Source organism: Podarcis bocagei, assembly GCF_964188305.1.
Source record: "Podarcis bocagei genome assembly, chromosome: 6".
NCBI lineage: Eukaryota > Metazoa > Chordata > Lepidosauria > Squamata > Lacertidae > Podarcis > Podarcis bocagei.
In genome coordinates, this window is record NC_138130.1 from 65,893,653 (window position 1) to 65,916,458 (window position 22,806).

General features: G+C 45.4%; 1 protein-coding gene across 5 annotated transcripts in view; it reads right to left on the reverse strand.

Moving 5' to 3' along the window:
• Positions 1–22,806, reverse strand: part of BCL9 (BCL9 transcription coactivator) — a 97,331-nt gene that overhangs the window by 33,156 nt on the left and 41,369 nt on the right. For 2 of the 5 annotated variants that reach the window (XM_081199605.1, XM_081199610.1), the window contains exon 1: positions 2,664–2,832. The exons of 1 other annotated variant lie outside the window; for it this stretch is intronic. The gene's annotated coding sequence lies outside the window, so the exon portion shown is untranslated. Of the gene's footprint in view, positions 1–2,663; positions 2,833–3,010; positions 3,178–3,265; positions 3,440–22,806 lie in introns of those variants that run through there. 2 more of the 5 variants (XM_081199608.1, XM_081199606.1) reach the window with 2 other exon arrangements.

Here is a 22,806-nt window from a genome sequence, read left to right on the forward strand (position 1 = left end):
GATGAGGTCCCAGGTCACTCTTATCTGGCTTAAAACCATAAGTGAGAACAACAAAAATCCTGAGCATCATTATTTAAAAGTGCAACATCTTCCAAGTTCAATAAAGATAGTCCATGTTCACCATATTTTAATGCACATGACTCATAAATGCAACATCTAACTTGACACCAAAAGAATATGTCAAGTGACACGCTTTAGATAAATGTAAATCAGTGTAAACTAGCTGCAGCTCTTCTGCTGGATCCCCCCCCCCCAGCACACATTGACCAGGTTGCTGAGCCCTACCTCAAGCTAAGCAAAATCAAGTTTATTTCAAGTAGGAAATAAATGTACAGTATGTTGAATTAGCTTTACATTCCAAATTTGGTTTATGGACCAAAAATTTACCAGGTAGTTTTGAGCAAAACTAGTTCACATTCATCACACTATTCCAACCAACTGGCTAAATTTCATTTCATCTGTAAGCTGAATGGAAGAGCCATAATAATGAGAACATACATGCCATTTAAAAGCATTTCTTAACACACCACACTCAGACAACAGTATTCAACGTGATATATAAATGAAGTTCTTAGCTTCATTTGTGGAAGTGCCCTCAGTTCCCCTCAGATAGAAAGTACTGAGGAACTACCCCTCCAGGAATCGCTGCAATGACTACAGACTGTGTACACTTGAATATATGAATTAAAAATAAAGCTGAATGGAAGCAAGTGATATTTGTGGATGATATGATGTGCCCACGCTGCTATACTCCAATGTGCTTTTCTTTTAACTACTTTTACACAAATGTTTTCTACCTCGCCACCATTTTACAACACATTAAAATAACTCAAGTTTCAGTGCGAACCAAAATAGACATTTTTTCCTCTCCTCTTAACACAGGTTGATGGACTGCATTTTAGTCAGCCTACTCTGTTGTTTATTTAAATGGAGCATTAGTTTAGTAAGAAAAAAGTAGCAAACAGGGAGGTAGAATAAACTGAACGCAAAGATTGACAATCTGAAGTTAAGATAGCACACCAGAGTATTTAGCATTTCAGAAAAAAACCAAGTTCTCTTTGTATACTACCCCTTCAATGTTACATCAACATTCAAGTGACCTAAAGACCAGACTCAAGAAAGGCTAGGAGAAAAAGGCCCTACTGAATTGTGTGGCCTCTCCTACCCAATTCAGCTTTGAAACTCTGTACTAATTCTACATATCACAGGTCAAAACTTAGGAGCATGTCTGTCTCCCCATTTACAAAAATGGTTTTGGAATGTAAGAGCAATTAGTCTATTACTTTAAGACCAATGCATAGTATGATCTAATCTGTATGTGGTTCTAACTACAGAACTAAAAAATGACTGAATGTGTAAATTTCCAGGGTGGAGATAACCTCAACAGATTTGCACCATCTACCTACGCATGCAATTAAGCAAACAGGGACTGACCAATATTCACAGCACTTCAGGAGAAATTATCAAGCCCCTGATTTTTACCCCCCCCCCCATCTACAGCTCCCTTTAACTAGCAATGTGGAATAGTACTCCTTGCAGACTGGGCATCTAGTTCACAATCCCTCTGACCAGCATTGTTGGGAGGGGGAGCACTATGCTCTCTGGTCATGTACAGAAAGACCTCTTAAACAGCTCTGCACACCTGACTTTCTTAACAGCCTTGCGGAGGGTCGCCTTCGGCCACCCCATTTCCATGCACTGGATCCACAAACCGTATTCTTACCCCCTTGCACTTTTATTCTTCTGCCCCCTAAGGCCCATGGCGACTGCCTAGGTAGCCCAGAAGACACAAACACACACCCCGTCCCTCTCCTCCCCCCCCCACCTCAAAGCCTAAAGCAGCTCCTCACCTCCAGAAGCATCTGCAAAATCCTCCCCCTTTCAGCGGCGACCCACAATAGCAAATCCCCTTATTTAACTGGAACGGGGAGAAGGAAAACGGGGGTGGGGGAGTGTGAAGCGTTCCTTACCCCCAAATTCCCAGGCTCACTCCGTTCCTTCCACCCTGTTTTCCTAACCCAGGCTGCCTTCCTCCGTTACCCACAGAGACGCACGAACCCCCCCGCCCCAGAGGGCTGGCATCTCCTGCCCAGACACCCGCCTTGCCACAACACGCACACCATCCACACACACACCCAAGCGCATGCACATACTACTCCGTGTACACAGATAGCCCACCCGCCCCCCTTTTCCCAGACTCAAGGTTTCTCTCCCCCCCCCAGGCCGTTTGTTCTTCCCCTCATGCGATGGACACGCCTCCTCCCTCCGGCCTCCTCCACGGCTCTCCTTCCAACCCGCCCCCCCCCGCCCGCCCGCCCGCCTCGGGCGACTAATCGGAGCCGCCCCCACCCCCGCCTTGCTTTGCCAAGCGCCGACCCCTCCCGCCTCTTTCCCTCCCGCCCGCGCCCCCACCTCACTCTCCCCGCGCCCGCCCGCGCCAGGTTTTTCGACCAGCCCCCAAACTCCGAAACTTTCCCCCGAACAGGAAGGCGGGATGGCGGTTACCCGGCGGCCCCTCGTCCTCTCGCCGCGCCGCCCCCCCCCCCCAGCACCACCTCAACACACGCGCGCGCACAGCCCGCCTCCCCACGGCCCGCAGTTTCCACGGGTGCCGCTGGCACCATGCGGAGGATCCTCCTGCCCGCCTCCCTCCGCACGCTCACCGCTCTTGCCCACCAAGGGCGGAGGGGCCTGGCCCGGCCGGGGGGCACCTCTCAGCCCCGGGCAGGAGGCGGCGGCGGCGCAGCGTCTCCCCCCGGCGACGGCGAACTCGCTCCTTTCCCGCAAACACACACAGGCTCCATTGTCCGCCAGCCAGCCAGCCTCCCCCCTCCTCCTTCTCCTTCTCCTCCCCCTCTCCCACATGGTACCGCCCATCGCCCCTCGGCCTCCCTCCTTCTCTTGCGCGCCCCCCCCGTCCGCTCCCCGCGAATGAAGCAGCCTATCGCGCGCGCGCTTCCCCCAACCCCCCCGGCCCACCCAATCAATGGAACGTCCCCTCCTCACTCACGGGCAGACTTTGACTTCTCCAAGCCATCGGGGCCGCCTCGCCTCCCCAGCAACGGGAATGGTAGTGTCCCGATGGAGAGGAGAGGGGGGGGCTAGATCCCCCCCTTCCCTCTCTCACGGAATGGTATCAACTGATTCCTTAAAGAGACAGGCCTTGAATGCATGGGTCCTTCCTCCCCTGTAAAGCAGCACCGCCCTCACCTCCCTCCATTCATCCTGGCACCGCCCCCGCAATTAGCATAGGCCAGCCCCATACCTCAAGGTAGTTTTCTTTCCGCCGCCTCTTCCCTCTTAAAGACGCAGCCACCCAATGGCACTTCTTAAAGCGACATGCTGCCCTTTAAAAAAATATATATTCTTTCCCCCCACCACACACACACACCCCGCAAAGTCATCTCCACCAGGAACTCCTCGGAGCCAGCCTGGAATCTCGGCACGTTTATTTCAAGGCATCAGAAGGCATAGAAGTGTCTGTGGCAATGCGAGGGGGAGCACACGTCCCAAGCCTAAGCCACACCCAGGCAGGCGCGCACACACAAAACACACACACGGACGCTCTGCACACTTCCCACACCTCAGGGCCCCTCGTCTCCCAGGTACGGCAGCCGCGCCGCACGCTGCAAAAGCACACACGACACCTCGCCGCGCTGAGATGCGTAAGCCTGAAGCAGGCTCTTACCAAAATCGAGAGACCGGGCGAGTGAGGCAGGGAGTCGGGCTGCGGCGCAGCACAGGGCGAACACACGTTCTCCTCCCGCCTCCACTTGCCCCCCCCCCACCCACCCACCCACAAAATAGCAGACACTGATTTAAAGAGCACCATCCATCTCAATTGCAGGCGCACAAATTGGATTTTGCAGAATTAAAAGCCGAGCTCTCTGGCCGGGAGGTCGGGGTCGTCGTATTAATTCAGGAGATGCATTCCATCTCGGCGATCGGGCGGTCCCCGAATCTGATCGGCTCCCAGAATTATTCTCTCCTTCCAACCTCACACGCCCGCTCTCCCGTCTTGTGTGCCCTATTACATAAACCCGGCGGGCTATCAACAAAACCAAACGCATCTCACGCTTTAATTTTGCTAGGTATACTCCAGATCCATTAAAATCTATGGAATTGTGCTCATTGGTTTCGATAGGTATGTGGATTGCACCCGTATGACACTTCGTTGGCAAAACAGACATAAAAAAGCCAAAGGGCGGCGGGGGAACCATGTTCATATTGATTTAATACAGCTCCTCTTGGCCTGTGGATTGTGGCTAGCTACAGATATCCACAAACCACAGTGGTTATAATGAATTTGCAGGGATTAGCTTCCAGCATTTTTAATTTCCACACGTCTTTACAATTAAACGGCAATGAGATGAAATGAAAATTTGTGCCTCCTTTTCTTGTCTCTAGGAGGCAGGAGACTTAACCCTCTCCACCATATACTCTATTACTAAAGTTCAATTCTCAAGTCTAACCCCTAACATATTTCCTCCTGTTTCCTTTCCTCATCCTCACCTTCAAGTGGGAATTTTGCACCTTACATTTGCCCATCCCCTCTCAAACCCACCCCCACAACAAAGAGATGGAAAACAGAATTGGCACTAACTTTTGTGAATATAGCTGTCTTTCAGAAGGCTGTCTTTCAGAAAGCACAGGTTAAAAATCTGTTGCAATAATGATAATATTTAGTACTTGTGTTGCACTTTATAGTGTTCCAAGCACTCCATGTACATTGTGATTCTTGTTACACTCCTCGAAAGTAGGTCAGCATTATTACACCCATATTGCAGATACAATTTCCATATCAGTTGCCTGTATCCACCCACTAAGTTTGCAGCTGGGGCAACCTCTTTGCACAGTTGACACTATTGGATAGCAGATCTCCTAAAATATTTTTTTTATTATTATTAATTTTTATTTTTATTTAGTTTGCTAGTTGCCTTACAAAGACAGCCTGGAGGCAACATACTAGAAATCTGAAACAAAAAGTTTTTTAAAAAACACACAGACACACATAAAGAATAAAGATTATAATGTTTAAAAGCATATCAACTTCATTTATTTAAAATGGGATTAGATATTTTCATGGGAGGCAGGTCCTTGAACAGGCACTAGCCACAATTACTAAACCAAGCTTCCCAATTCAGAGACGACATTCCTTTGAATATCAGTTCTTGGAGGGTAGGCAAACAACAATAGAACTTTTGCCTGAATGCCCAGAACTGTCTGGTTGACTACAGTTGGAAAAAGAATGCTGTACTAGAAAGACCCTTGCGTCTTTCCAGCAGGGCTCCTGCATTCATAAAACCAGCGCAACAAGCAAGGTTTATATGCTAGTTTTTAAAGAAGCACTTTTTAAAAATGGTGTTCTCTATCCTCAGTCTAAAGAGGTGGAGTGCTTTCTGTCACCTCACCATTCCCCCACCTAGTTCCCAATTCATTTTGATGCATGTGTAGGGCTTTTTCAGTGCTGGCACCCCATCTCTGGAGTTCACATGATCTCACAGAGGTTTGCCAGATTCAAGCACTGCACTTTTTAGTGCCAGATGAAGGCCTTTTTATCTGCCCAGGCTTTTTAGAAGTTTATAATTGCTGTTTGATCTAACAGTTTTAAATCCTTTTTGCCTCTGGCTAATTTTGGTTTTATTGTTCTGCCCTTTACAGTTATTCGGTGGCTTTATGCTATTATTATATTTCCATCTGGTGGCAATGCAATCACTAATTTACCATTAGATATTCGGCCAAACGTATACAGTTATTACACCAGGAGGACACGCATGACCATAATGCCACAAACCAGTTCCTTGTTAGTTCACAACTGTCTTTTCGTTTTCAAAAGCGATTTCAGTGTGGTCCTGTTCAATTAGCTGATTTGTCTTTATAAACAATAACAGCGAGAGGTTTTTGTTATTGCAGTTTTGGCACATGTTCAGGTTTCTGATGATGCAAAAGCTAACTTCACAAGAGAGTTCACTCTATGCAGAGTAGTTTGCTGACATTGGCAACAAAGTTGTTTTTGAAGTCTAAGTATTCACTGAAGCTACTATTTATCTCTGGGTTCATGGCAGCATCTTTAAATGCCCCAAGGACGTATCCTTCCAGTTCAACCCCAAATTGAAGCTGGATTGGACCTCTGATTCAGAAACTGTCAGGACTTTAGTGGCATTCTGCAGAGGCCACATATTGTTCCACAGTGCAGAAATGGACAAAATAACCCACCAAATACAGTAACTTGCTCTCATAGAAAGGTCTTTCTACCTGTCATTGTAACCTGAGCTCTTCTTAATCGTGTCTAACAGAGTCCTCAAATTATGCCAGGGCCAGAAATACACCTCTGCTGCATGGCCAGGAGAAAAAGGGAACATACATACAAAAAATATTAAAGGTGCATTAGAATGATAGACACTCCCACAGTGTCCCAGGAAACACCACCACAGCCTAACAACAACAACAATTTATTATTTATACCCCACCCATCTGGCTGGGTTTCCCCAGCCACTCTGGGCCACAATTGGGGACTGTACTGCCACCAGTGCCCACATGACACCCCCCCCCCCAATACAAGGAGCTAATGGCAATGCCCACATGACACCCCCCCCCCCAATACAAGGAGCTAATGGCAATGTAGAAATCCCAGTCCTCCCTGGCACACACTCTTACATCACCACGAGAACAAGACACAAAAAAAGCCCACAGCTTGTAACCCTGTTACAGGCAGTCCCAAGGCAACCTCACGGTCAGGGGTTCAAATCCCCTTATACCATTCACGCACACTGTTTTAGCTACAAAGCACAAAGAAAGAGAAGGAGAAAACACACCCACATAACGCCCTGGGCAGAATGACTGCAGAGAAAACACACACGCACAGAAAGAGAGAGAGAGAGAGAGAGAGAGAGAGAGAGAGAGAGAGAGAGAGAGCTCCTGAATCAAAGATTTTGAGACCTACCCAGAGAAAGGAAAAACTTTTTTTGCCAAATAGCTAAGGGGAGGGACCAGGACAGGCAACCAAGGCAGCCAAAGACACACACAGAGAGCAGCAGCCTCCAATGGCTCACTGCACAGCACTGAACATAGGTTCGAATCCCCATGACGGGGTGAGCTCCCGTTGTTCAGTCCCAGCTTCTGCCCACCTAGCAGTTCGAAAGCACAAGTAGATAAATAGGTACCGCTCTGGCGGGAAGGTAAACAGCGTTTCCGTGCACTGCTCTGGTTTGCCAGAAGCGGCTTAGTCATGCTGGCCACATGACCCGGAAGCTGTACGCCGGCTCCCTCGGCTAATAAAGCGAGATGAGCACCGCAACCCCAGAGTCTGTCACGACTGGACCTAATGGTCAGGGGTCCCTTTACCTTTTTAAGGAGGGCAGACAGTCATCTCAGGAGTAAAAGAGAGGGAGCTGAAAACTCTGCAAGGCAGCTCCCTAGCCAGTTGGTTACAGCAGAGCTCAGTCACTGCATGAGGTCTTTGTCCCGTCCCCTGCCTCCCCCCCCCACCCCCCACAAGCACAGGGGATGCAGTAGGAACTATCTGCACAGAATGGCTCATGTTTTGCATAGTGAAGGACCATGATTCAAATTAAGACACACCCACCCCACCCTCATGCTAGAAAACAGGAGGGATGTTGGATCTCCATACAAACAGGAGCAGCATTGCATCAACCAATAGCCTTGTCCCCGAATAGAGCAATTGCCTTTTGGCCCACTCTTTCATCTGATGTGGCCATCTCCCACCCAATGCTGCCTCATATGCCAACCCTGTCATGTAGCATCCTAGAAGGCTTCAATGCCCTTACTGATCTCTTCTGCATTATACCCATCCTTCGCTTTCCTAACCCAGTAACTGCAAAATACACCCCCAGCACCAATCCCACTTGTGCAATCTGACAGACCCCAGGGAAATGGGGTGATCGGGGTGGGGGAGACCCATATCTACCACCTTCAGCAAAGAAGCAACACATGTCGCAAAACTGAAATCCTTTGTGGAACAGTATCCAGGAGGCAGGAGATTCTGAAAGGGAAGTCAAATGTGTGGAATGCCAGCCAGGCACTCTAGTAAGGCTCTTGTGCCTTGGACAGTGGCAGGCCAGGACGTTATGGCACCAGCTCCACGGTAGAAACAACTCCACCTGTTGCATAACTGTCTGTTGTGCAGTTTTCCAGGATACAGGAGCCTGCCTAGCACACATATGTTAACATGAAAGAACAGTCAACAATATCTGGGTTATTGCTGCTGATCACCAGGATGGGCTTGTTGAGGTGTGGGGTGGACCTCTCTACCTTTGGGACAGTGGCCTGCAGAGAGCCCGGGAAGACAGAAAGAGGACAATGAGCAATGGTCAGCAGCTCGAGCATGTAGTCCTTGAATCTAGTTGCACAGCAGGTGATTATGATGCCGAGAGAATGAGTGGTGCTATCTAAGCGCGGACCTGAGAAAAACAATACAGGCATATAGCTCCCCCCTCCGTGCATCTGGGCTGTGATCCTGCAAGGCAAAAGACCTCTTGAGCCTCTGCCCAGTGATGATAATGGTGTTTGCCAACAGAGAGCTTACCTGCATGTGGGAGTGAATCTTTCTCCTTTGTGGAGATTACTGCTCCCCATGGTTAAGGGAGAAGAGTGCTAGAGCAAAGACAGTTTGTGCAAGACACAGTATTCACTCATGGCAAAGTGGCTGGGCGAGACAAGGGAAACAGCTGTAGCAGTTATACATGATAACAGGTGTTCCCCTTTCCCTTGCTTACTTGTGTGATGCTCTGTTTTGGCACCCCCAGTTTTGGGAATGGAGTCTGTTTGTGTCTGGAGTCCTATGCTGAGGTCCTATGCTGTAAAGGTTCTATGCAGAGAAGTGCTATCAATGAGCTCAAGTTCATTCACGTAAATCTGCCTTGTGGAGACAAAGCACCCTTTTCCCCATAGTTAGTCATCACCAGAGATCTTTCTTGTAAGCCATTAGCAGGCAGGCAGCTGTAGCTATTTGCCCTCTCATCTGAGGGCTTGGATACACTTCCGTCTAGAAAGCAGAGGTCCAAGCAGTTTTGCCTTTGCCTCACAACTTCCCCCTAGAAAACTCACTCTTTAGTGATAAACTGGAACAAACTGCAATCTGTGGAAAACCCAATTGCCATTTGCTCCTTCAGCGCTAAACAACGGGTTTCCCCAGAGGAAAACGGTGGGCTAAATCGAAGTCTGGATAAGCCCTCAGTTGTGGTCTCCCTCTGTGACAGTGGTTGCTAACCAGTGGGCTATAGTTGTGCCCACCCCCATATGTTTTCTGTGGCTTCCTAATAATGTATCTTTAAATATATATATATTAGTTTTAAAAACAAAACAAAAACAAACTATAAGTCCCTCACTATGATGCCAAAAGGTTTTGTTGTCACTGCACAAGGAGTCTCCAATTTTTGTCCATTTTAATTTTTTTAAAGACATTTTAATTATTACTTTTAAAAGAAATCTCCCAGCTTTCATAGGTGCCCTGATGTGATTCCCCAATTTGTCATAATTTTATTTTTTTAAAAAAAGATTACACTGCACTCCCTCCTCTGCTGTGATTCCCTGATGCCAAAAGGTATTTTTCACCCCTATTTCTACTTAGAAAAGAAATAGTCACACCCCTTTTAAAAACTTTGGCCATGTCCGCTTTCATACTTTCATCACTCCCACTCTGGCGTGTGAACCCCTCCAGAGGGTTGGCCATCAGTCAACTTAAACATATTTGTCTTGGGGCATGTGCAAAAGTACTTATCAAATACACAATTACCCCATCCAATCACTGAAGGAACACAAGAAGAACCTGCTTGACCAGGCCAGTGACCCATCAAGTCCAGCATCCTGTTCTCACTGTTGCCAACCACATGCCTATGGGAAGCCCATGCACAGAACCCGAGAGCACTCTCGTCCCCTGCAGTTCAGAACTCAGCTGGTATTCAGAAGCATACTGCCTCCAAAAGCGGATGTAATAGCCCCCTGGGGTTAATAGCCAGTGGTAGCCTTATCCTCCATGGGCTACTCTTTTAAAGCCGTCCAAGTTGGTGGCCATCATTGCCTCTTGTGGGAGCAAATTCCATACTTAAATTATACACTGTGTGGAAAAACTACTTTTTTGTCTGTCCTGAATATTGCAACATTTAGCTTCATTGGATGCCCACAAGTTCCGGTGTTATGAGGGAGAGAGAGAAATTTCTCTAACCACTTTTTCCATGCCATGCATAATTTTATAAATTTCTATCATATCACCTCTTATTCGCCTTTTCTCTAAACAAAAATGTCCCCAAAAGCTGAAGCTTTTCCTCATCCCCTTTGATCATTTTGACTGCACTTTTCTGAACCTTTTCCATCTCTACAATATCCTTTTTCAGATGACGTGACCAGAAGTGCACATGGTATTCCAAATGTGGTCCCACCACAGATCTGTATACTGCCATTATGATATCAGCAGGTTTGTTTTCAATACCTTTCCTAATGATCCCTAGCATGTAATTTGCCTTTTTCACAGCTGCTACACACAAGGTTGACATCTTCATTGAATTATCCGCTACAGCCCCAAGGTCTTCTTCCTGGTCAGTTGCTACCAGTTCAGACCCTCATGAGTGTACCTCAAAGTACGTCATTCTACACTTGTTTACACTGAATTGCCTTTGCCATTTTACCGCTCATTTACTCACTTTGGCTTTGTAAAGCCTTTCTGTTTATTGACCACCTTTTTAAAGCAGGGGTGGCCAACCTGTGGCCCTCAAGATGTTCTTGGTCTTCCATTCCCATCAGCCCCAGCCAAAATGGACAATGGTTGTCAAGGACTGGTTGGATGCAGAGTGGGAGGAACCAGCTGGGGAACCAGCAAGGGAAGAAGGCTCAGAGCCCAGTGGTGGCGGGACAACCATGAGTGGTCAGAGGGAGAAGACTGGGAAGAGGAGGTGTTGGAAGCTGAAGGGGCAACAGGGCATAGTGAGCTGGGAGTCTGTTCTAGGGAGAAGTCAACATTCAGAAGCTGAAGCTGGCAAGTGAGAGGAGGAAGGTCAAGAGGCAGAGATGAGGCAGGCTGATCAAGAGTCACAGGGTTCTCCCTTTCCTGCTGTGCTCCACTACCCCCTCCCCATGTCTTTCATAACCAGGAGAGGCATGAAAAGGGCAGAGGAGAGATTGGCTGCATGCAGGCATAGTCTCTGATTGCTTGGTAAAAGACCTGGAGAGGAAGAGACAGACAGCTGTGGAGATGTAGGGACCTTTAGTCTTGGCAACTAATTTCATGGAGGAAGAGCCACTGGGAATGAGCTGCTGTGTTCATTAGGCCTGACACTCAGCCAAGTCTGTGGAGATCTTGTTTTTGCTAATACAAAGTTAACTCCAACTTTAGATTACTGACCAGCACGTTCTGTGACAGTGGTTAAGGACTGTGGAAATTGCAGCCCAGCACCAGCTGTAGAACCACAGTTTCCCTATCTCTGGATTTAGAGAATCATCAAGACTGGCTCCTGAATAAAAGAAGAAACCAGTTCTTTGCACCCACACACACATACCCCAATTGATGAATCTAGTAGTGAATGAGAAAACGAGATTGTCAAGGAATGTAGGAGTGCATAATCCAGCTTTCAGATGCTGGATGCCCTCTGGCCCACAGTTAGCAACCTGCTGAAAAACGTTTTGAGAAAGGGTATGTTCCAAGTGGTGGCTCAGACATCACCCCAGACTTCCCACATCATTAATAAGGGCAAATGAACTTTCAAAGACAAGTCAGAAACCTATTCTGGACAATAGAAACTATAGGAAATCCATCCCTGGATGATGTCCCAGACTTCGTAATACTTGACAGATGGAACTCTGCTGATGATCCAATTGTTGATTCATTTCACAAACGAGAAGATAAAGGCAAAAAGCAGCACCAGGATTTTCAGAAGGATGACGCTGAAAATTGTGCACGTAATATCTATGATACTAACGGAAAGAACTTCCTTGCTCTTTTCAACAGCCCACAACCCAAGGCAAAGACAAAAATACAAGTGCATGATGGTGCCATCATTATTCATTATTTGCTGGCACATGCACATTTTGATAACTATGCACATTTCACGTTATCCTCACATTAACTGGTGCCTCTTTCCTTTGGCGTGTGTGTATGTGTGTGCGCGCACACGCACACACACACACACAAATTCAGGTTTGGCACTTAGGCCACTGAACCAAGCATGAAAGAAACTGTTGCCTGACGAGACTTTGTTTACTCTTCATCATTTCTCCTTCCTCAATATGTTTTCCTTTTCTATTTTGGATGCTCCTCGGGGGGGAAAAAAGTCAGCATGCTTTCCTCATTTTTAAAGTTACGTTAGTACTCAGCCTTGTCAACTGTGGGAATCAGCTGCAGCAACTGCCTTGGGGAATGAATTCCCAAAGCAGGGATTCTCATAAGAGAAATCCCTACTGAGGCATTTCACCATGGGAGCAAACAGCAGTGCATCTCGGCTGAAGTAAATTGCTGCTTGACAGGTTGTATGCTGAGAACCAGGCTCAGGTGGAGAGGTCCCAGGCTATTTGGGATTTAACAGTCATTGCCAACAACGTGAATTGGACTGTGAATGGAGGACTTTCCTTTACAAATAACACAACACTCCCATCTCTTTAGCCTATTATAGCAAATCTATTACTATCTAGAATCGCCATTGCCGCTGACACAGCTCCCTGTACCACAGCTGAGACTATACTTCAAACTCTGAAGGGTCAGCATCAGTTTTTTCAGACCTTTCAGGTGCTAGTCTCAAGCCTGGCTAACTAAAGTAAATGCATCCAAGCATTTAACATAACATCACAACTGTTTTGGCCATCAGTGTGCGTAGGAGTGAAGCTTTAAATTGCTACACCAAAAACAAATTCCTACGGACCAGCATTTAACTTAACAATAACAATACTTGCTATTTATATACATTTTTGAGTGTTCAAAACACTTCACATCCATTATCTCAATGCTACAGATACTTCTAGGTACTCAGGCAGCCTAGCACATGGGATTTCCCCAACTGTATTATGTATCGGTTCTGCAAATACCCACTTGGATTCTGAGCTATTTATTTCAATGTGTCTCTGGGGCAGAAAGCCGAGCTACTTAGATTTCACACTGCCAGAAGAAGACAAACTGTATGTTCATGAACTCTATGAATATATATATACGAATTCCAATATTTGTACCAGCTTGTGTATTGTTTGCCCGATTCAGTGCAAGTCAGAGTTCCCACGACTTTAAAAGTTGCATAGTATTAGCAATTGCAGATTCTCCTTCCATAATGGAGTGCTAGAAGAAGCCGTATCTTGCAAAATTCTCTACTCCTATGAACTACGTTAGATACAACTCTACAACGTTTTCTTTTTAAGGAAAAGGAGTTGCAAGTGCCTGTAATACAGCAAAAGTACTAGTGGAGGAAAATATACCTGCTCCTGGCTGCCACCCAATCCTTGGGCTATTTTCTTACTCAGCTTCCCCAACTACTTCCTTCCCTTATGGGAAAAGGTATGTGGACCTAGATCTTTTCACAAGGAAAGGTAAAATAAAGAGCAGGCTAGGTCACATACACAGCATATATTTAAAACACAGGGTTTCCCCCAAAGGGTGCTGGGAAGTGGATCTGTGAGGGTGTAAATGACAGTTCCCAAGATTCTTTGGGGGAAGCCATGTTCTTTAAATGTATGTTGCGGATGTGACCTTAGAGGGGCACTTTGAGCAGGAAAACTGAAGAGAGGGAAAGGGTTAACTACCTTCTTCCCACCACCTGCTTCTCCAGTCCCACTTACCCACACTGGAAGCGGCTTTTGCTATTTCACATGTCGGCTGGGATCTCTAGGGCAGTGTTTCCCAACCGGTGTTCCCCGGCACACGAGTGTGCCGTGAGACACCGGCTGGTGTGCCGCGAGATGCCTGGAGGGAGGCGGGCGAGTCGGGCGGCGAGAGGCGGGGCGGGGGCGGCGAGGAGAGGCCGTGCCTCCTGCTGCTGCCTGGCGCTCCTCCTCGCAGCCGGCAGCGCTGCCTGGGCGCCTCCGCGCGACTCTGCCTCGCTGGGTTTGGTCTCCCAGCAGAGACGGGTCACACGCGCCCCTCCCTCCCTCCCTCAGCCTGCGCGGAGGGAGAGCCAGAGAGAGGCATCGCTCCTGCGCTCCGAGGCGGATTGAGCGCAGCTGAGAGGAGCTGCCGAGGGAAAAAACGTTCACTTTTGTGCGTCCCTCCCGGCGTGACGCTGCGCGCTGACGTCACGGGGCGGGGCTTTAATGGTGGTGTGCCGCGAGATTTTTTTTTAGTACACAGGTGTGCCGTTGCCCAAAAACGTTTGGGAAACACTGCTCTAGGGCAGCAACATGTTTAATGCTGAAAAATGTTTTCTGTGCAGTTGAAACAATACAGCAGTTGCTGTAAAAGACATTATCTTTGCATGGAAAGTGCTTTGAGAATGAGTCTGGTGGCATGGAGAGTTTCCATAGAAAGGTGCTGATCCACATGTAGCCATGTGAAGACCTTCCATGTAGAAATATTTTTGGGAGGAATCATGCTGCAGCCATAACACTGATATGAAGCAGCTCTGGAGGAGGAATCGGTACATGTGCTGGTTGGAGCAAGAATAGTTGGTTCAATATCAATGTATTAGGTAAAGGTAAAGGGACCCCTGACCTTTAGGTCCAGTCGCGGACGACTCTGGGGTTGCAGCGCTCATCTCACTTTACTGGCCGAGGGAAGTGGCGTACAGCTTCCAGGTCATGTGGCCAGCATGACTAAGCTGCTTCTGGCGAACCAGAGCAGTGCACAGAAACACCGTTTACCTTCCTGCTGCAGCAGTACTTATTTAACTACTTGCACTTTGACGTGCTTTCGAACTGCTAAGTTGGCAGGAGCAGGGACCAAGCAACGGGAGCTCACCCTGTTGCAGGGATTTGAACCATCAACCTTCTGATCGGCAAGCCCTAGGCTCTGTGGTTTAACCCACAGCACCACCCACGTCCCATCAACGTACAGTGGTAACTCAGGTTAAATACGCTTCAGGTTACAGACTCTGCTAACCCAGAAATATTACCTTGGGTTAAGAACTTTGCTTCAGGATAAGAACAGAAATCGTGTTCCAGCGGTGCAGCGGCAGCTGGAGGCCCCATTAGCTAAAGTGGTGCTTCAGGTTAAGAACAGTTTCAGGTTAAGAACGGACCTCCAGAACGAATTAAGTACTTAACCCGAGGTACCACTGTATTACAAAATTATAAATAAAACTACAGTACACTGGTGTGCTTAACTTGACCCTTGTGACCTATTCTGAATAAAGGGATTTAGCTTTGCGAACTGATCTACATAGAAGAAACCCAATGTTGAAATGAAGAACTCCTTCTGCAATGTATCTTGAGCCGAGTACAAAATGCACGCACCTCATTTCAGCTTTCAACGATACATGTGTTATATGCGGCCTTTCACTTTCAAAATGGTTAAAAGCTGTGCCCAGCAACAGGCCAGTGGCTGCAAATGTTTTGAAGAGTAAAGCTGCCAACGTGTTCATGTGCTATTGACTAAATGTCAGAGGACACATGCACTTTGCATGTGCTGGGTTAGAATTCGAGTGCATGGTATTATCTAAAGGGCTACTTAAAGTCGCGTTCGTCCAAGAGCTGCATAGAAGCAAAACAATCAAATGCTGCCTCTGAATTAACAGCCAATGTCCCAGCACAACAGAAACCAGAAGACTAAAAAAGATGATGCACTGAGAGAGTTAAATTCCCTTCCAGGAATACGTAGGCGTTGTTGTCTGTTTTGCAGGGCAGAAATCAATATTCCCGCCTCTTCTCCTTCTGTTATTTCACCTTGAGATACTTGCACTCAGACAGATGAGTTTTGAATCTTATTCTCTGTTACTACAACTTATTTCCTTCTAACAATTCGCAGGGTCACAGATGTTCATGCAGCATTAACTTGCCTGTAATTTGCTTCCCAGCTCTCTAAACGGAATGCCATTAGTGCTTCAGCTACACTTACTCTTTCTGCAGATCACAAAGCTACTTCTACTTGGCTGTGTCTGTGCTGTCCCAATCACGGCCATCTACTTAGTGACCCAATATCCAACTTTTTCCTGTCCTAGCATCTTGTCCTCCTTTTAACATCATATGTTGTCCAGCCTTTGCCTTTCAGGAGCAATTGCACAGAATGCACACTTAATTAGACCACGTGCTCTTTTTTCGTACTGGATTTACTAGTTCCTCTCGTTATGCTCCAAATTCATTTTGTCCAAGAGCATACATGAATGAAAGCTCGTTAGGTATTGCTGCGTCTAATTAACTTTATCCCACTCACGACCCTTGATCTCCCAGGTCCCATTCCAACACTCTAACCACTACACCACACTGGCTTCCTAGAGTTATTCTGCTACTTACCTATTTAAGTAGGTAAATAAATATGAGGAAAGCAAAATGTCACTTAAAGAAGGATCCGAAATATTTTCCTTGAAACTTGAATTTGTTTTATTCTGGGTTGTTTTATTAATTTGATGTTTTAATGTGTTGTAAACAGCTTTGAGATTTTTTCCTTTAAAATATAAAGCGGTATAGAAATGAAATTAACAACAACTTTATGACGGGCAGAAATTTAGCAGGTATATTTTACCCAGCACTGTTTCGTCGTGCTGAGAAACATGGTACCTATACCATCAATCGCTGCTGTGTACAGTGGTACCTCTAGTTAAAAACTTAATTCATTCCGGAGGTCCGTTCTTAACCTGAAACTGTTCTTAACTAGAAGCGTGCTTTCGCTAATGGGGCCTCTTGCTGCCGCTGCACTGCCAGCCCACGATTTCCGTTCTCATCGTGAAGCAAAGTTCTTAACCCGAGGTAACTCTTCCAGGTTAGCAGAGTTTGTAACCTGAGGCGTTTGTAACTCGAGGTACCATTGTACCTTGCAAAGAAGACTGCAAGCCTACTCCCATTGTTTGCTGTTCTACCATTGAAAACTTACCAGCTCCCCTTGGATCCTCTCTATATTACTATTATTATTTAAATTTAATACCACTCTGCATTCGAAGATTACAGGATGATTTACAGTATAAAAACACCAAAAATACATAGCAAAACAACAACCAGTACTATTATTCAAGTTATTGTGCTATAATTCAAATTATTTGAAAATATGCACTATTCACTGCAATCATAGGGACACAATGCACCATTTTACCACATGGTAGGATGTCCACCATGTGGCTGCATAGCCGTTTATGTTACTAGCATGGTGTATTCTTCCCCCGCCGCATGCTCTAAAGGTTGGTGTGACTTGAGGCTTCTTCACATTTTTCTTGTGAATGAATAGTCATCTGTATTAATAATTCATGGCTGATTATGTTGAATGGGGAAAGTAACCTCAAAAGCTATAGTTTAATACCAAGATTATTGTCTTGACTTCCCTGTCCCCGCCTGCTCCCTAATTTTCGGATTACTTTCCTGTTGTTTTTGTGCATGAGCTTAAATCATTTATATTTTGATGTGTTTAATCGTTAATGTTTTCCTCCCCTTACTGTGAAAAAGTCTATACTGTAGTTTCTCTGAAGTCATGTTTGCTTGTGTTTTGTATGGCATATATGCAGTTAGTCTTGATTTTTACATCCAAAGTGAAATTTTGCAGGACTCCCCCTCTCCATGCATGCACACCTCATTTTTTTATATTAATGGCACAGGTTATGCATACATTACTGAAAGTCCATGAAAAATTACCAGGATATTTCTTTTTTGAAAAAAAAAGAAAATATATATTTGGAAACCAAAGCAAGGAACACTATTATCATTCTGAGTAAACTTTTAAGGCTATGGGAAGAGATTAAAACGTCTTACTTCCACAAAGGAATAAATAGAAAGCAGTGATAAAACACTGCAGAAATGCCTGAAGAGATAGGTAGAACTAATGATTTCACTCCATAGCAACAGAACAAGTCAGTAACTAGGGGTGGTTCAACAGCAACCAAAATACTTCAAAACCAAACAAAACACTAGCTATGGTCATTTGTATTTATGTACTTAGCACACATTTAAGAAACGGCCAATTATGCCCACATTTCCTGCATGGCAGGTTGGTGGATTACATTACTTGCAAGTGGACGTGTACAGGAGCGATATACCAGTCTGTGCATCTTCTGTACAATTTTGTGCAGTCATGTGGGCAGCTGGCATTTGCCAAACTCAACTAGTAGCAGCAAAAGACAAGTGAGGTGTCACAGCGCTGCCAGGCAAGGCACGTCCAGAGTCAGGAACCATAGAATCGTAGTGTGCAGAAGGGACCACAAGGATTAACTCTTTATTGTCAAAAGTACACTTACAAGTTAGGAAGTTTGTCTGTCCTACATCCCTCAGGTACTCCTAGATGTGCACCTAATGAGGTAGTTGCCCATGGCTTCGGCTTATGCACCTCCCTTATCCGAGCTGAACAAGCAAGCGAAGACTGCATCTGCATGTAACCTGATTCTGCTCTTCCCTCTTCAGTTCTCTCCTGGTCCTGGGAGACAGTGGAGCAGGAGAAGTGGGGGAAGGAGGCAGTGTCAAAGCCCTCGACTCTACACCAGCCTTCTGCACCAGTTCTTCGCTCTCCAATCCTGCAGCTTCCTCCACATCACTGATCCCTTCTCCCAAGTAAGTCTCCAACGCCCCTTCTCCCGGTGCCCACTCCTCACGATCCAGCCAGCCCCTGACATGTTGTTAGCTGGGAATCAGTACACAGCAAGATGTGGATATTTGCTTCTTTAGTTGAAGGTAGCTGGTCACCATTTGAGGTATGGATTCACAAGTTTAGGGCTGCATCTGTCTCTCACAGTCTACCAGAACAACTAGCAACAAGTGGTGTGACCACAAGCCTGAGGCAAGCTCTCTTGATTGAATTTACATTCATCAATGTCTCTGTGAACTCAAGAGTACTATAATGTAAAGGTAAAAGGACCCCTGACAATTAAGTCCTGTCGCAGACGACTCTGGGGTTGCGGCGCTCATCTCACTTTACTGGCCGTGGGAACCAGTGTTTGTCCGCAGTTTTTCCAGGTCATGTGGCCAGCATGACTAAGCCGCTTCTGGCGCAATGGAACACCAAAACCAAAGCAGCGGATGGAAACGCCATTTACCTTCCCACCAGAGTGGTACCTATTTATCTACTTGCACTGGCATGCTTTGAAACTGCTAGGTTGGCAGGAGCTGGGACAGAGCAACGGGAGCTCACCCCATCGTGGGGATTCGAACTGCTGACCTTCTGATCGGCAAGCCCAAGAGGCTCAATGGTTTAGACCACAGCACTACCCACGTCCCTATAATGTACTCCACCTTAAATGAGTTGCTCTCAGATAGTTTCCTTAAAAAGCCCAGGAACAGGATTTTGCATTTGACTAGGACATTCCCACCTAAGGCCAGTAAATACCCCTCCTGAACCCCCTTTTGAAACACATTCTCTGGTTAGCAATCAGGAAACCTACCTGGGTAGGGTTTGTATTGCACACTTGTGGGTCCTCCTAATGCACCACTTAGAAACCAATGGCTCAAAATGACCCATAAAGGGGGTCAACAAATAGGTTCAACAACCCATTGTTAAACCTGCATGTCATCATGATGAACATGTGATGTGACTCATGCTCCATGTTCTGGACCCGCTGCATTACAGTCTTCGAGGCAATATGAAAAATGTTGCTTTTCAGTAACAATTTCTTAACCAATCTGGAACTAGTTTTTTTTACAGACTCTCCTTACACTGCATTGCTCAGAGGGAAATGAATGCACATTCCCTTTGATGAACCAATACTTCATTGCTCTGGAATTCAGGAAATTTCTACAGCAGGTTAATTACTCAAATTATCATACGGGTGCTAAAACACCGTATTTCCTCTCCCCACCACCCTACTCAAATGATATTTTAGTAGCTGAGAATATGGTCCTTATAGACTGAAATAAGATAGCATGAAAGTTGAGGACAAGAAGGAGTTGTGCAAGGTAAGGACACTTGGGAAGGTGCTTGAGATATGAAAGATCTTCAATTGCTTTCTTGGAATTACAATGGGGGAAGGAATTGACTCAGAATCAATCTTAAATTGCATTAGAAAATTCTTAAACGTGTGTCCCTGAAATCTATTTGGGATACCATTCAGTGATGATGTATTTATCTGCCAATCTTCCAGCAGAACTTCCATCTCCTTCCTTTCTTTGTGTTAGCCCTCCAGACTTTCTTATCAGACTCCCCTTCATCTCATTCACTTGCTATTATTGCCTTTCCTCCTCTCATATCTTAAAGTACCTTTTACCACCCCGGTACTTATTTGAATTTCTCTCCCCTTTGTCTTTTGTGGTAATGCAAGCTAAATGGAAGCAGAAGCAAGGAAATAATTCCAGAGACTCTGTTGCTGATAAATAGCACAAAGTACATAACAAAAGCTATTTGAGAAGTCATGCCTTATTTCTGCACATAACCAATACCAATGGTTCATTCTGCAAGCAATGCCCTTCTCCATTCTACATAGGGCACAATGCAAAAGAATCAATGGGCATACGTAAATCTGGTATAAAAGGAGGCAATACTCATAAACCAGTGGGAGAACATTGCCATCTACCAGGCCACTCTGTCACGGAGGTTAAGGTGGCTATACCTGAACAAAGGAATTTCAGAGGGAGGCTCCAGGGTGAAACTGTTGAATTAAATGTAATCAAGAAGTCCAGCTCTATTCATCTGGGTCTGAATAAAGACAATGGGTTTGTTTCCCAATATAGAAGTTAATTAACTCAGCATTGCCAAGTTGATTGTTTTATCACGTACTATTGTAAAGAGTCACCATGATTATTTTGCATATAGTCTAGCTCTAATCTAGATTAGATTAAAGCCTGTGTGCTTCATACCTGCCTTACGTACAGAATAATTCAATTTTCCTCATGAGGAGGATGGCAAGCAAAATCATGGAATTTCATCCCAGAGCTTCTTTTCTGTTTCCTAGGGAGGAAAACAATCCACCTTGAGTTCCATGATGGAAGAAAGGCAGGATATACTGTAAATGTATTCAATAAATACATATTGGTCAAGCAGACATTCAACAGGTGCAGCTTTCAATTTGCAAAGCTCTGCAAGTTGAACTTGTCTGTTGTTGGCATAGCACCTTCGTAAGTTTGGGGAGGGGGTACTGCAAGCCTGCTTAAAGTCACACGTAAAGAGAGATGTTTGGGTACCTTGTCCCTCCGTTAAAAATAATTGATTCATTAGGAGGCCCTGGAAAACATATTATATGTTGCCCCTATTCAATCTGGCTTTTGGTAAGGAAATCTGTAGTTGCAATAGCCAAATGGAAACTGTGCAGCAACCATAGCTCATTCGGTAGAACATGAGACTCTTAATCTCAGGTTTGTGGGTTCAAGCCCCATGCTGGGCCAAAAAAAAATCCTGCATTGCAGGTTGGATTAGATGAGCTTTGTGGACCCTTCCAACTCTACAATTCTATGACTCTGTGAGTCTATAATTCTACTAGAACAAAGACTTGCCTTCAATGTCTCAGAAGAGTCAGAGAATTCCCACAATGGCAGGCAAAGACAGGACAGGGAACTGTCAAACCTCAAGAAATGTAGCTGAGGCAAAATGTCCTGTACGTTAACATGTGGACATGTTATGTCACAAAGGATGTATATGAGACACCTGTTTAAAAGAAGAATGGATATATGAATTCAAATGATGCTTCCTGTAGAGATGTTGGCAATAGGACTGTGTACTTGAGGAAACTAGAAATTCAGTGCATGGAGATCCACTGGCCTTACCCTGTATAAATTGGACTTAACCACTGATGAATTCTGCCTTAGATTATTTTGTTTTTAAAAAAATTGTTACAGATTTTCATGTTTAAGAAAAGTACATATAGCATCTCCATTTTCAATTCATAAAGTCTTTTTCACAGTTCAATTACATTCGGTGCGAGACACCGCTGTCGTAGACATTGTGTTCCACCTTTGATTCTGAGGCTACATGTTTATTGGAACAGAATTCAAAATTTCAGAATCTGTGGTTCTAACAAAGGTGTATTTTCAGAATTTTGCAAGACATAAACAATAATAATAATAAATCATTTGTTAACATTGTTTTTCAGAACCATAAAGGTGGAGATTTAAAAATAAAACCACACACATGAAGAGGAATATGGGTTATGTTTGTTTAATTGGGGGGGGGGACTAGTGGGTTTTTTGTTTTAAAAAAGCATAAATGGTGGGTGATTTACGCCATTTTAAATTATTATTGTGAGGGCACACACACATAATCCATTACTGACATTCCAAAATCTGCAATTCCTGACGGAATCCAAATAGAGCGGAACCCAAGGGATATCGGAATGTTGGAACAGTAATGGAGTGGAACTGACAGAATCCACTTATCCCTAGTAAAAATGCAGATTGCAGGCGCTGCAGAGTGCCAATGGGCACACAGCTTGCATGTGCATAGGTCTCTACAGAAGACATGCTCAGTGCAGAAAGGTGGGGGACAGGATGTGTGGGCATAATCCTGATCCCTCCATGTTTAATTTTTGATGTTTTCTATATTGCCTGTGCAGGGCTAACAGAGAAAACCATAATTCAGGGTGGTGATTTTTTAAAATTGTGGTTTGTGGTGTGCTTTCAAGTGATTTGTTTTCCACAACGAAAATGAAAACAAGGCCTTTTAAAAGAACTCTGCATTAAAACTCAACACTGTTTTCATACTCTGATGCAGCTGCACTGAGTGCAGAGAGTAAAAGGAAAGGTGGAAAACTGCAACTGCTTTAACTCCCCCTGTTTACCAAGGACAGTTTCTTTTTTTTCTGGCACCTGCTCCTGGTAAATTGGTTA